Source organism: Phragmites australis, chromosome 7, assembly GCF_958298935.1.
Source record: "Phragmites australis chromosome 7, lpPhrAust1.1, whole genome shotgun sequence".
Lineage (NCBI taxonomy): Eukaryota > Viridiplantae > Streptophyta > Magnoliopsida > Poales > Poaceae > Phragmites > Phragmites australis.
In genome coordinates this window covers 29,517,687-29,531,627 of record NC_084927.1, presented here as the reverse complement: position 1 = coordinate 29,531,627, position 13,941 = coordinate 29,517,687, and positions in this window count along the sequence as shown.

Here is a 13,941-nt window from a genome sequence, read left to right as displayed (position 1 = left end):
TTTAAAAATAGTATATATTTTTTTTAAATCAAACTTTATGTACTTTTACTAACGTTTAATCAAATTATCTAAATGTCCAATATATAAAAATTATATAATTATATTCATAATTCAAAATAATTTTATATAATATAGTTTTTTATCCATAAATAATATACTTTATAAAAAAACTTTAATTAAAATTTAACTTTAAAGACTAAATTAAAAAAATACATCAGCTATTTCTAAATGGAGGGAATACTAATAACTTGGTGCTGATGAAAGTAGAGGCAGAGGTCGTACTGTCCTGCTAGCCCTACTAGGGGGCAGGCCGGGGAAAGCCTTGTGCCGTAGCCGCATAGGAGGGTGGTACCGGCTGGAAAAGGCTGAAAAGCCCCACTAAAAACATGTGTCCCCATCAATGCATGCCAATGAATTTACCTCGGCCATGGAGAGATGCATATGGAACAGGAGCACCGCACCACATGGTAAAGTAGAAACAGTCGTGCGGCTCAGTAAATTCAAGGGCTGGCCGTTGAAATTTAAGCTTCTGCTGGAACGAAACATGAACCTCAGTGAGAGAAGAGAATCCTCCTGAGAGTGCTGCTGAGCGAGCCACCCCACCCGTACTGGCGCATGCTTTAACGCTAAAAGTCCAAAACGCGATAGGGCATCTCTAATATATCGGACCGACTTGCTCCTAAGCTGGGGTCCATAGATCTTACGGAAAATGGCACAATGTATATTAGTAAATGTATATTGGTAGAGGGGTGCTAAGAAGGGGCCTAACCTTTATTAAAAAAAAAAATCACACATCCCAATCGTCTCTTCCTCCCGACCCTCTCGTTCTCCTCGCCTCTTTCTCCTTAGTACACATCGACGAGAAGCCAACTCTGACTCTCCAACCTCCAATGCAGTATCCAAATCATCTGTCTCACAATCCACGGTGTAGACTTGGAGGCTATGGTGCCCGATCCCAAACGTTCGCGCCAATGGCGTGCCATCCTCACTAATCCCTGAGCATGACTTTGTGAAGGCAGCACCAAGGTCGGAGGGGAAAACCTGCAGCATGATCCTGGCCCTCCCCCTCTCAAACATGTTGTCGAGGGAGCCGGCACCTCGTCCATGCTCCACGCCAACGTCTTCCGCTGCTCCCGTAGGGGTGAAACGGATGAAATTCGAATGGATAATGCTCTTATTATATTTGTATTTTTTTTGGATTCGGAGTCGAAACAGATATTGCGCGGATATGGATTGTTTCAAAATTAGAGTTGGAGTCGAAAATAGAGCAGAGTTGGACCAAAAATAGACTAAAATAGTCACATATTACGTGTGTCCACAACTGTGCAAGCAACATGCTTATTAGGGTTAGGATTGTGTGGGTGTCATCTCCATTCTAAAATCAGCCATAATTTTACTAAGATAAATTTCCGTAAGTATGCCAATTCACATAGCCAAAATCTCACTCGGTGTTGTCACCAGCCACCACCGCTTTTTAGGAAGCGATAAAGGCCTAAAGGAATCTAATGAGATCTAGGCAAGTAGATATAAAAATAAGATATTCATATTAAGTGGTGCAATTATAAGGAAAAGAAATCAAGAGATATTTTTATTCCTTCACACAAGCAAGAGATATGCACACTAGCATGTAGAATACTATAAATTTCATTAAAAAAATGCTTAATATAGTATGCAATAGCTAGTAGTATAATTTAAAATATTACATTGTATAGATAGATAGTACTCATACTCCATTCCATAGTTCATACACATAACACACTAACCAAACTAACGACGGAGTATAAAATATTTCAGAACAAAACATCCATAGTCCATGTTCTAGAGATAATGGACCCGGTAAAATGGTCTGGGCCGGAGGCAATGATCCCAGTAAAATACAAGTCATTCAAATAGGAGGTCTCAGATGATCCAGTATAAAAATCAGATAATCTATATCCGTCGGATTTCTGCAATACTATATCAATATTTGTATACATATATGTACGAATTGAATCGAAAACTATCCACACTGCTTTCACCCCTAGCTCCTGGTGGCCGGATCCAATGGAGATGGCTAGGGGGAACTATGTTGCTCGCCTCTTGACCTCACGTGGCTGTGTGTAGGACCGAAGATGATAACTAAATGGGTAAATAAATATTTTATAAATTTCTTGCAAAACTTAATAGTCTTCTCTTATTTAGATCACCTAAAACACCTCAAAACTCAAGCAAAAATAAAACAGAGAAAAACTTAGTTACTATAGAAGTTTCCCAGAAAGAACATGACACTCGTGGAGGTAAATAAACACTAGGTTCCATTTACACTCATCTCATGTGTCATCTTCACAAAAGATAACAATTTTGACAGAAAAAAAAACTTAGAACCAAATAAGAGAGCACCGGATGGTCCAGTGTTAGTGTTGAAAGTGCACCGAACTAATTTTAGCAGAAGTGGAATTGCCCCGGAAACAATGAAGTTTAACTCACCGGTTTATCCAGTGATGCAATGATGACTGCACCAGACTAATTAGTCTAGAGGTGATTCCAGGGTAAGAATTTTGAAGCTCAGTTCATCGGATGGTCTTGTGAAGATTTCTTATGGCAGAATAATTCACTCACCGGATGGTCCAGTGATCAATATGTTGCACACATAGGCAATAAACAGTGCAAAGAGGTAGAATAAAGATCAACGTATCGGATGGTCCGGTGATGAAGGTTGTGCACACCGGAGCATTATTACCAGAAATGGTTGTATTAGCTCAGTTGGCTAAAGTCAACTCACCGGATAGTCCGGGAATGAAGTGATGTGCACCGGATACATACACCGGAGTAATTTACACAAAGAAAAAGAAAATACTCAAATGGCTTAGGATAACTCACCGGATAGTCTGGTGATGAAGATGAAGTATACAACGGTGTGTCCAGTGTTCACAGAGGCTTAAGTGAGGTTTCAACGGCTAGTTTGTGAGAGTGTACTCACCGTATGATTTGGTTTAGTACTACGATTCTCATCGGATCATCCGTTGTTAACAATTTTTAAGAGCCGTTGGGTTAACGGCTAATGTGCGAGTTTGAAGCTATAAATACCCCTCCACTCAATCATTTGAAGCTGTAGCATGCTCTTGGAGTCCAAAGAAATTCATATACACATGAGAAGACATCCAAGCCACCAAAATACTTAAAGTGATTATCCAAGGCGATTAAGCATAAGATTAGTGAGTGATTAGTGCTTATAGGCCTAGAGAGGGTGTTGCTAGGTGATTGCTGCCTAGAGAGTGGACTAAGGAGTGATCCAACCTTGTACCAATTGGTACATCGGCACCTTGGAGTTTGGTGACTCGTCAGTAAGCTTGTTGATCATCCGACTTGGTGTGAAGTGGTGGTAAGACAATTGTGCTGGGATGTAGAGACTCTTGCCTTGGTGACTCAAGCTCCGAAGTGATCACGACGGCAAGAAAACAGAAGAGAGGCTAGTGGTGAGATCTTGCCTTGGTGGCTCATCTGGGTGGAGGACTTGTCTTTGTGACTTGGTGGCTCAAGAGCTGTGACCGTGTGTAAACTGGGAGAATATCATTTGTGGAGCTCCAACATGAACTAGAGATGGCATTCATGCTATCGATACCATGGGAAAAAAATTCTTATGCCGAGTTTACTCTCTCTACCTTATTTATGTTTCCACATTTATATTCTTGCAATTTACCTTCTTAGATAGGTTGCAAGCGCTTTGATCGATAGAGTAGATACACTAGATAAACTTAGAGCATATTTAGATAGAAATTGATATAGATTTATCTTGTGTTATTTTTAGAGCCGAAATAGTTCTAAGTGTCCTAATTCACCCCCCTCTTAGGACGTCACTGATCCCTTCACCGGTGATGGATATGAGATCACCGAAAGTTTTTACCGGACCTTATCTTGCAGAGAGCAAAGTTTTACTGGAACAGATAGTGTTACATTTATCGGATGTTACGGTGTTCAAGAACAGAACACACCGGAATATCTGGTGTTTATGTTTTCTGGAGGATGTGCTTCGAGTTGAAGTTTTTGGTTTTGTGCTAACCTGAAGATGTTTTGGAGTGTGAAGAAATGTGTTTGCTTGTTTCAAGGTGTGCAGGTGATGGATACAACTTGGCGGTCAACGATGATTGATGGAGGCTAAGCGGGTGCTTAGTGCCAGACGATCAAAGAGGGCTGAGCAGGGTCAAAGGTGATCCTAGCTGTATATATGAAGGTCAAGCAAAGTATGAAATGAAGGATGATGATGACATGTTGACAAAGTCAAGCGAATGGAATGTCGTGCAAGTGACAAGGCGCCTTGAGAGATCGGGAGCGGGAGATACTTGCCGGTGGTTAAGATCGCAAGACGGAGGACATATGTCATCATCGGAGCGCTTCAGGTGGAAGCAAGTGGAGGCTAGTCACGCTTTAAGAAGCATGCTAGGGTTTCATGGTTTAGCCTCAATATCATGGGAGCACTGGAGGAGTATGTGGCATCATCGTGAAGCTTGCGTCGAGATAAAGCTAAGTCGTAAAGGCGCCGCGGTCGTCCGATAAATAGAGAATAAAATGTACTAAAATGCCTTCGGTTGTAGGTAAAAGTATACGACAAGAAATGAGTATTTTGGAAAAAAGTTAGGAAACTTAGGAGTTAAATTTCCTATACCTATAAATAGAGGGGTAGGGATATGAGAGAGGTTAAATCAGCCATTTGAGCACTTTGTGCCATCTATATGAGAGCATTGTGCTAGGTTTTTAGTGGAGGAGATGATGAGTGTTTAGTCTATGTAATAGGTGATAGTTTTGAGAGAAAAATCTTTATAATCCTACTAAAATAGGGATGACCTATTTAAGTAATGAAGTTTATTTTGTTTCATATGCTTGAATTCTTCTCATTCTAGTTTCTCTCTCTTGGTTTACTTATTTTGTGTGCAAGATTTTTCTTTCTGGTTTTAATTTTCGTTTTTATTTTTGGCTGAAATTTCAGCACCTTGTGAGATCATCCTTCTTATTACTAGATGCATATAATTCGCATACATACGTTTATGTGATGGGATCTTAAATTTCCTTATCTCTTAGACAATCAATTTGAAGAGTTTTTCATTGCTCGGTGTTCATCTTTTTTTATTTTTTTGCTAGTTATGATCTTTCGAGTGCTAAGATATATGGATTGATCTTAAATGAAACGTATGGTTCATATACCATCCGTGGAGTCGAGTTGACTCAATTTTCTTTTGTTAAAACTTATCAATTTTTGCTTCTGCTTGAGTTTTAAGTTGCGACGAGTGATCTAAATAGAAGAAACCCATCAATTTTACAAGAAATTTATTAAGTGTCTATTCAACCGTCTCTAATCTTCAATCTCGTTCCTACACCATTATGTCGTCTTCACCGAGCTCGTGCCATCTTGGCTTTCTCCCCGTGACAGGAGCGGCAATGGTATGAGAGGGAGAGGAGGTTGAATGAGAGAAAGAAAAGAATAATCAAGTTTTTCTATCTTTTTTAAGGAAGTTTTTCTATTCCTTGAGGCCGAGTGCTACACGCAGGGTGGGGTCTGCATATATATTTTTTTTTCATGAGACCGGGTGTAGCAATGTATATAACCTGGTTCTATTATCCTAGAGACGCGCTTAAAGGGTGTTGTTTGCCGACTGACACCGACGGGAAATTCCAAAAGCACAAGCCTAAATAGAAGTCCTACAGTACGCTGCCAAACTTTCCAATCGATGATGCATGCCACAGTGGTGCTCTCGAAGAAGTGCTTTGTCTGAGAAGGCTACTCGTCCGACAATCATTTTTTAGGTAAGCAACCATTAAATGTAAGAGAAAACGTGCCTGCGTAGCGCTCCGACTGCGAGGCATGGTCTGCCTTCCGAAGAACCGTAGCGATTCGATTGTCCCGCAATGGAGAGGCACCCCTGCCTACGCAGTCACCGATCCCCTGGCGCAAAGCCAGTGCGCGCGCTGTGCTAGCGCCTGGCTGCGGTCCGTCTCGTTTTCCGTTCGACGGCGACCCTTCTGCGTGCAATCCTTTTGCTGAGCACCTTCGTGCACAGGTTATTAGGGATTTAAATGTAGTTCAGAGTAGGAATTAGCTGCTTGCGGATCAGAAAATATTGCCACGATGGAATAAATTATTATAGTGCTAGAGCGTGACAGCCTTAATTGTAGATGACAGCTTTCTCCACAACCGCATGTGACGATGGACAATACATCATATATTACTACTAATGTTGTTGGAGACATGGCCGAAGTATGTATGAACGTCATGAAACCTGGTACCTTGCACGATACTGCAGAGAAGCGTATTGCACCATGCAGAACAGGGCACCCTCCACTGTAGGGATAAAGCGGCAGGTCACTTGGTAATCGATGTTCTCGTCGTTTGCCTGAACCAGATCGTGGGCCTATCATACCGGCCACAACTCTCCGGCAGAACGTTGGTTAGGCACCCCGCGACGACGTGCCGCGTTGTTCTTTTGTCGAGAGGTCGAAAAAACATGCCGCGCGTGGCTTGCTGCCGAGCCGTGCACTTGCGCGATCTCTCGACGACAAAGGGCTAGTCGGCTAGTGTGCAGTCGGCAACCGGTCCAGATCTCATCTCGAGCCGGCCGGGCCACGCGCGCCAGGGATCGGAGAAGCCCCGCGGGGGCGACATTGCACGCCATGCACGTCTCGTACCACCGTGCTTTATCAAACATGCCGCGCGTGGCTTGCTGCCGAGCCGTGCACTTGCGCGATCTCTCGACGACAAATGGCTAGCCGGCTAGCGTGCAGCCGGCAACCGGTCCAGATCTCATCTCGAGCCGGCCGAGCCACGCGTGCCAGGGATCGGAGAAGCCCCGCGAGGGCGACGTTGCACGCCATGCACGTCTCGTACCACCGTGCTTTATAAATCACTTGCCGTACATGCGTCCTGTCCTGCTAGCTCGCTAGGCCACCCGCCTGCCTGCCGGTTTCATGAACCGTGCATGTGAAAAAGATCAATGGCAAAGCTAGAGCTACAAGAGTTAGATATGTGATAGGGACAGTAGGACACGCGTTTGCTATGTTAAGGATTAGTTGGACCATGAGGCCGTCACGTACGAAGGGATCTACGAGGAACATGGCCGGCTTGGTGGCGTGATAGGGCTAGCTAGCTCCTTGCCACATTGGCTTAATTGTGCCCTTCTTTTGATTGCTGGCTTAAGAACAGAATATTTATGGTCAACAACGGATTACAGATCGATCAATTGAACCGCGCATGTCCTATACTCGCGCTTTATCCTTGTAGATTATGTAGTGTTTGGTTTAAGGAATGGTAATGCAAATAAAAAAGAAATCAGATTACATGGGAATCAGGGGTGGGATGTGTGATTGCAGCCTGTGTTTGGTTTCAAAATGTAATGGTATTAGACACCAATTTTGATTAAACAAATTGCAGTGACACGAAAGACGTGTCCAAGCCGCCATCATGTTCCAGGCTCCAGAGCGCAAGGCGGCTGCCGTCGTCGGCCTACACAAGCAGCGGCGCAGGGCTCCACTTCATATCGAAGACACCGGCAGCCTTCTTTGTGTAGCAGTCAGAACCGTTGAGAAGCATCCATCGCATCGGCGTCGATGATGAAGATCGCAACAAGGTCATGCTCGGGAGGAACTCCACTGCGAAGGTGTTCCCGCAGAGGTAGCAGGAGGCCAAATCTATCCCTAGATTAGGGGCCGATTTAACAGTACTGGAGGACGACGGAGAGGTAGAAGAAAAAAAAGCAGATTTATTATGTTTAAATTCTGATTGAAATCGGAATTTTATTTCACTCAACGCGTTGTTCATCCGATCATACGTCTGTCTTTTGATCTATACTCAGTCAAGAATTTTTATCTAACATACATCAGAAAAAAATATATATATTTTTACTATAGAAAAATATTATTAACTTGTAAATTAGTTTTTATCAGTCATTAGATCTTTATCTAACGATTGTTGTTATGTAATTAAAAAATATACATTTATTTTTACTCGATTGAAAATTAGTAACTAAAAAAGTGAGAGGGAGAGGAAGATGGAGAACAGGGACTGAGAGAGTTGCTCTGGTTGCGTTGGGTGGGAACACTCCGCGATTAGCGTACCGAGGAACGTTGAAACTCGAGGCAGGATTACTCCGGCAGCTAGGCGCTGCGGCGCCGGCCGGCACCACTGTGCTCTCCACAGTCGCCTTCAAAAGGTTCAGCCTTGCGGACCGAAGACCTGTCGCGTCGCCGCCAGTGTTTGTTTTCGCCATAACGACCGCTGGATCTGACCTTTCCGCGGCTATCAGGTTGATCCATGAGTACCGACTAGTGACTAGTAGCACTAGTACTCGGCGATGTTGCTCTGTTACATCGTTGTCAGAACTGCGCGCGTACGTACGTCCTCAGGGAAGGAACAATGCAACGGCACATCATGCATGGAATGCAAACTAGCACTAGCCCGGAGCGCCTCCACATTATTGTACCATCAAGGATTACGTACTGCGCTCGTGAAGGAGGTAAGAACAACGGACGGAATGCGGATCGACCGGCCACTCTGCCAATAATTCTCCGCGCGTGCACCCGATCCTAGAAACCCACCACAGCGCCGCACGATCAGATCACCCGGCATGGGCGAGTGCCGTACCACCAATCAGTTGGCCAGAAGTGATACGGCTTCGGCATTGGCATCTTGAACAATTAGGTCATGTTGTTTGGGTTCGTAAATTGCAAATTATGATCATAATTATAAACTAAATTAAATATGTTGAATTATATAAATAAGATTGCACAATTTAACTTTCACAATTTAATTTTTTTATAACCTATAATCTACTAACAACTTTTTATAATTTATAGCTAAACCAAATATGGCCCTTAATCGTGCACAGGAATGGCACGGCGTGCTTGTCCGCCTCAGGGAACGCCCCAGCCACGCACGCTGATGCGCCTCTGCGTCACGGCACGGCAGGGGACCTGATCCGTGGATCGATGCAAAAGCTACCCGTATGAGTGGCAGCGCTACAGCGAGCCCGTCCGGCCCCCGCGGATCAGGCATAGGCATAGGTAGCCTGTAGGGCGCGCACGCCGCCGGCAGCTGTGCCCATCGATCGCATTAACGCCCTCCTCCGCCAGAAAGCAGTGGATCAACCAGCTAAAAGAGCAGCTATGATCAGCACGAAAGACCGGCCCGGGCGTTTGATCGAATCCATCCGCTGCACTCAACAGGGCCTTTAACTCGGGTCTATATGTAGAGTCTACAGGAGATCGGATCCAACATTTTGGCAGGTCTTTTATGCACTGTTATTTTGTTCTGGTCCATGAGCTACGTAGTACAGTATGTACCCACTTTAGACCACCCGTTAGTCAGAAAAAAAATGTCTCATCACTCATGTAAGTACGGCAGCACACTAGCACGTTATATACACGGCCCACTGCATGCATGATTCTTTAGAAAAAAGTCGACACCACAGATTGATCGTCACATGCATCACATGTGTGTAGTTCATGGAATTCGGAGGGGATGATTTGCACGTACGTATACATCACGATCTCGTTGATGGTACGCACATACCTAACTAAGATACTTGTTGAGTTCTGAAGTCTCGACCACGACTCACTTATCTTTATTTTTTGGAACAAACAGGCATCTTTGTAAATCCATATAATTTAGTCTCGGAATCTCCATATATACTATTAGCTCGCAGGTGTTACGGTAGTAGCTACTCCGAGGTTATGAGCACGACAGGTTGATGCCCCCCCTTGGATAGTTTGGATTTCTGATTTGGAAAGCTAGCGGTGCAAAAAATGAATCAGTGTTTGGTGGCTGTTGGCAAGTACAGTAGTAATTCTTATTTTGACTATTCCAACACCCTAATCTAGTATGACCATCTGCGAGACTATACAGAAATGGTGCATGCCTCCCTCATTTGATGGGCATGTTGATATTTCTGATAAGCAGCATGCACATAATGGGGAGCAATAACAAATCCCTCGTGTGCTCGATCTGATCAAGGCGGGGAGCCAGCTGCCCGGCCATGAGGCCATCTGCATCCATCTAGAACGGGCAATCTGTTCCGGAAGCAAACATGCATGATCATGCATGTAGTATGGACATGGACCAACAACTCCTTAAACACGTCTATAAATTCAGAAAGAGCAAACAGTGGAACAGACGCTCGCGATAATGTTCGGCAAGCTCACGAGCACCACTTCCCCTTCCTCAACTTTGATGTTTGAACATGGAGCGGTGCGTGCTTGAAAAATGCAATTATGCAATGGCATTGTGCCGGGGCCTGCCAGAGGGATCTTCCTCCCAACCTGTGTTTCCGCCACTCCACGACCGCCGCTCCCGGCCGCTCTGCACTGCACTATCGCGAGTGATAAGAGCGCGTGGGGCGGAGATGGGCAGAGCCCAGACGGGGGAGGTGGCGCACCGAGCGAGGGAGGGCAGGTTGCCCATGTCCGGTTGCCGACTTGCCGATGGTGCGCGCTCTCGCCTTGGCTGCGATCCCTAGCCTCTTCCATCGTCTCATGCAGCAGCTCGAAACTGTTGAAGTCGACAGTAATCGAGAGATTAGAGAGTAATTAGAGGTGCTGTAACATGTATATTATATGTATATTATATACTTGATCAGCGGTGCTGTTAGAGCATATCAAGAGAAGCCTAATACAATTCTCTATAGTTAAATTTAGAGATTTTATCTCTAAAAATTCTCTACAACAGATGCCTTATATGATTCCTAATGTTTAAATAGTCCCAATATCTCCCTCCATCCTAGTTAGAAGTCGGAAACCAATCAAACTCCCAATCCTACCTAGGCCCACCTACTGCTCCCATCCACTCGTGCCTCCTGCTCCTCCTCCACACACTGCATGGCGTCATCATCCACAGTGAGATCCTCGTCGTCTGCCTTCAGTTCCGGCTCAGCCATGCCACCTCCGACGAGCAAGCAGCCATACTCCCAAAGGTCAGGACCCTCAGCGCGGAGCTAGTGGTCCTCGCTGGGCTAGACGATGGTGGCCGCAACGCAGCCAGCAAGTTCACTACAAGGCTGGAGATTCTCTGGAGGTTCTTGGACTCAACGGAGGTGGTGTTCAAGGGAAGGGATGCCGACGAGAGGTGTGTGATGGAGGTAGAGGCGGTGATGGCATTGGCCACGGCATAGCGAGGAGCGGCCATGGGCGGGCGGGAGGTGTGGCGGGTACAGATGGCGCCAGCGGGGTTCGAGGAGGCGGCGTTCTGGGGCGAGGCGGGGGAGACAGCGAAGGTGATGCTGAGGAAGTATGACGGCGGGTGGGATTTGGTGCCGCCCTTACCGGCATTCGGCGGCGGGGTGGGGCTCCGATGGAAGGGGCAGTCAGTGTTGTTTTGCTCGCTATGGCGCTCAGCGTAGTGGTGGAAAGGATGTCGGCTGGTCCATAGGATGAGCGGCTGCAGGGAGCTCGGCCTCCATCCCGCTAAGTGTTGCTCTGTTTGCTCGTGAAGAGGAAAGGGAAAGAGAGAAAGAGTAAAGATAGAGATGATGCGTGAGGTCCACCTGTCGGTGACACATACGAGAAAATATAAGAATAAAATAGTGTATTAAGAGTCTGTTGGAGAGAAAGATGATTTAAGAAAGAAAACATAGAAATGCTCTCTACATGGGGATATAGAAAGTGTGTTTTTAATATCTGTTGAAGATGTTTTTAAAGAGATACTCCTCCCCAATAGATACGTGAATCAGTCACTGCCATAGGCAATTGTAGAAATTGATCGCATCGCAACAGAAACAACTTGACTTTCTAGCGCCTGCCTACTTTCACTAGTTTACGTTGGAAGTTTGGAACGCATAATCTGTTAACTATACTTTGTTGCTTGTTGCGGCCGGTTTTTTCATGTTGTTTTTACAAAACAGACACTACTACTACTTTTATGCAACTTTAGGTGCATCTGAACAAAATATATTTGAAGGGCATGAACCTTATTGAACTTTGGAACGCTGTCGTGTCAGTTTGAAAGGGAAATATTGTCTACATCACCTGTATTGTATTATTGCATGCGAGCTGTTGTCCGTCAACTGATGGAGTACATCGCTAACTGTTGTTATGGTCCTTGGGACACCGACACCATGACAATATTAGTTTCTGGTGCTCCTTTCTCTGCTCACTAGTCATTTCCTCCTTTTTCTCACTATTCGCCGATGCACGGCGCGTATGTTGAAAGACCCCATTCCATGCTGCGGGACAGGACTTGTGATGCATGACATGAATAGGGTTCCTAGCTCCGACCAGCTTCTGCATGCCGTCAACCAGAGCGGGGACGAACGGAACGATTGCACCGACGGCGTACATCCACTGTGTATATAGTATATACACATGTCAGCTGGTAGCTTGCCAGGCGAATACGACCTGATTTACTTGTTTGTCGTTTTCTAAACAAAGTGTCCGTTTCAGTTGCAGTCCATTTTTGCCGTGTCGTACATCAGCACCGAAAGAGAATTGAAGCAAAGGGATTTCTGCTCCGATCGATCATGAAGCGTGCAGTGCCGGTAGTGCAATTTTCTGACAACTATACGCCTTAGCACTTGATAGATGTGACTCCATAGAGAAGATGATTGAGCATGCAGTTGAGCGTGCTCAATGATTGTATTGTGGGGGCTTAATCGCACAGGGTTCCCAGAGGCAGGATCCTAGGCTTAGGCTAGCTGCTGTAGGTTTGTTCGTTGGTTAGCCGTAGGGTAGCCTTTTTAAGGTTATGGGAGTAGCTCAGGTCATGGAGAGATGCAGCGTGATCAGCGATGTCGTCCAAAGACGACAGATTTTGGTCGCGATTCGTGGATATTGACAGGTTGGTGAGGGGCAGCAGACTCGGCGCGTGGTGCTTGGACCCCAGCCGACCGCCCAAGTGAAGTGACGCTGGGATGCGGGGCAGAGGATGGGAAGGAAATTCTGTGAGAGTCATCATCGAAAGACTTAGAATTTCTGGTCTTGCTGACTACGGCTCACCGTAGTTGCATTCAGCACACCAGAACTTGCATGAAACTGTGGCGCCGGCTGTTTGTCATACTTTCTGCCGGCCTTGTTTGAAGGTTTGCATGGATGGTGGATGTGAAGGCCGCACTCTTTCTCCTCGAGGATGGAGCTTCATGCCTAACAAATCGCGCACTTGGTGGCCATGTAATTAGACAATCTATGGACACGGGTCAACACACTCCTAGTTCAGAAGAAGAAAATTCAAAATTAGTTCAGAACACATCCAAATATTAAGCTCGAGCTATTATTGTCTAGAAATAGTTACCGATGTATTCTTGTGAGATGTTAACTGCGAATGTTTGCAGTTATGAAGCCATCGCTATATGATAGGAGCACTACATCATCGTAAGCTTCCATGGGCCTTCCTTGATAAAAATGGCTCTTGTAGGCCTCGACGAGCTGTGAGTGGCGTTGCGATGTTGCGGGCTAGCCTTGGAGGCCCGCTTCATATAAACGCTTATTGGCCCATATCATTTCGCTGCGGCAGGCCGGATCACCAGTTAAGAGTTGATCAGTGGGCACGATTGTGCACGCCTGAATTGCCAGGGACGAGGCGTGCATGGGTGTTGTGCCGCTGTCGCAGCGTCGTTCCTGGCAACAATGCGCGGCGCACCTCCGTCTCAGCTAGAGAGGACGGAATGGGCCTGATCGTTTTTTTTTTGGGTGGGTTGGAAGCGTCAAGCGTGTTAGCATGGTGAGCAAAGTGTTCCAATATTCAGAAACTTCAGGGATAAAGGCGGGAGCTCTTTGTAAAACAACAGTTTCTGAACATTTGGGATTTTGGGGTCAAAGCATGTGTCGTTGTACACTTGCAACTTTCAAGGTGTTAATTTTCTGTCACTGCATCTTTCGACCAGTTGCCTAAAAATAACCACTATAGTACTTGATCATCCGCAGGCCGGCATGTTTGTCAGGTTGACTTTTAGCAGCAGTCTGAGCCTCCGAGGCCATCGCCACTTCTTTCAG